We start from the raw sequence: 1,965 nt of genomic DNA, 5'->3' as shown, positions 1-1,965 counted from the left end.
TGATTTTGTGATAAGCTAGCTGGTGAATTCGAAACTCTGTAGAAAAAATATCCCTTGCTACCCAAAGTGGATGAGTGCACACAGGTGGAATTCTGATCAGCTATGTTGTGCTACCTCTATGAAACATTATTTCTGTGAAGCATCTGTTAATTTAATGTGCTTAGCAAAACCACAACAACATTAATCACTGCACTACACTTTCATGTTCTATACTGTTGACAGAAAATGTGGCCTCTGTCCCAGCATTCTGTACCAACTGGACACATCCCAGTAGCACAAAATTCCTCATTTGACTCCACAATAGCCAGTTCTGCTTAACTCAGACCCCTACAGACCAGTGATATAGAAGACAAAAGCTTTCTGACAAGAAAACCAACAAACAGAAAACTTACAGATCCTTTGCCCTTGAAAAGAGAGAGAGTAAAAAAACTAATATATATATTTTTAAAATATGAAATGCTTCATGAATTTGTGTGTCATCCTTGTTCAGGGGCCATGCTAACCTTCTCTGTATCGTTCCAATTTTAGTATATGTACTGCCGAACCAAGCATCTAATATTTCTTTAAATTTATTAACATCATAACGGGCCTTAGAAAAATGTCATGAAAAGCATCTTTTGTCACCAGTGACCTATCAAAGCAAATGCTTTAGTAATACCTTAGCTGGAAAAAATGGTTTCCATTGACCACCCACAACTTGGCCTGCACACATTCTTTAGAGAACCCCTATTTTCAAAAATCAACTTCAATCTTTTGGGACCAGTATAATGTGCACATAGTGGTCATATTTTTGCTTATGAGTGGTCTTAATATGAAAAATAAACCGTAATAAAGTTAGCAGCACCCATGTACCTCTGTGCCCATACCCACTTTCATGCCTCCCGTCCTGCCATGATTATTGCCTGGTGCGTGTGAGGGCTCCCTCCCCATACATAGCAAGTGCTATACACACAGGGATAGAACAGTGGTTGGGAGATAAAGTGCTAGTCATGTGGCCCCGCAAAGCACAGCAGAGGCTGGGGTCGTACATTGTTCAGTACATTCAAGCCCTGAGCAAGCCCTGTGACTCAACCACGTAGCTGCAAACCTCCCTGTTCACATCTATGAGCTGTCTCCAAAAATGGGAAATGAAATGTGATGATGGATAGGAGGAAGGAGAGACTGGAGGTCTCTCATATCAACACAGTGGAATTCTATGAGCAAAATCTGACTGTTTATAAATTATTCCTGAACAGAAAGCTGAGCTCACCGGGAGTTGTGTTAGGACTTCCAGCCAGAGAGTATGAGCACTATGAGGAAGTGGGTACCCAACATGGAGCAGTAAAGTGTAGAGCGGTGTTTCTCACACTTGAATGGGCTACAGACTACCGGATCATGCTAACACATGGGCTCTGATTCAGTAGGTGTGTGAAAGAATCTGAAACAAAAAATAAAGTGATAATGCTTTGAGAAGCAAATAGTAGAAAGTAAAAGTAAGCTTGGAGAGATAGCTCAGCAGAGTAGAATGCAGGATGTATATACCTGAGAACCCAGCTTCACTCCCTAGCATCGTCAGATATTACTACTTAGTACTGCTCTCTCTGGTTTCCTCTCCCACTCTTGAAAAGAGAAAAAGAAAAGAGGTTCGAGCCCCCAGCTCCCCACCTGCAGGGGAGTCATTTCACAGGCGGTAAAGCAGGTCTGCAGGTGCCTGTCTTTCTCTCCTCCTCTCTGTCTTCCCCTCTGCTCTCCATTTCTCTCTGTCTTAAGAACGATGACATCAATAACAACAACAATAATAACTACAACAACAATAAAAAAATAACAAGGGCAACAAAAGGGAAAATAAATAAATAAATATAAAAATTAAAAAAAAAAAGAAAGAAAGGGAGTCACGCGGTAGTGCAGCGGGTTAAGTGCATGTGGCTCGAAGCACGAGGATCATCACAAGGATCCTGGTTCAAGCCCCCAGCTCCCCACCTGCAG

The 1,965-nt window shown here is 41.8% G+C and overlaps 1 non-coding gene across 1 annotated transcript; it reads right to left on the bottom strand.

Moving 5' to 3' along the window:
* Positions 1–445: 445 nt before the first annotated feature.
* Positions 446–552, bottom strand: LOC132539601 (U6 spliceosomal RNA). Its single transcript, XR_009550942.1, has one exon. It is a non-coding gene; the product is annotated as a U6 spliceosomal RNA (small nuclear RNA).
* Between the last annotated feature and the right edge of the window lie 1,413 nt (positions 553–1,965).

This window comes from Erinaceus europaeus, chromosome 7, assembly GCF_950295315.1.
Source record: "Erinaceus europaeus chromosome 7, mEriEur2.1, whole genome shotgun sequence".
Lineage (NCBI taxonomy): Eukaryota > Metazoa > Chordata > Mammalia > Eulipotyphla > Erinaceidae > Erinaceus > Erinaceus europaeus.
Note: the sequence above shows the minus strand (reverse complement) of the source record. Positions and strands in the feature narration are given on the sequence as shown.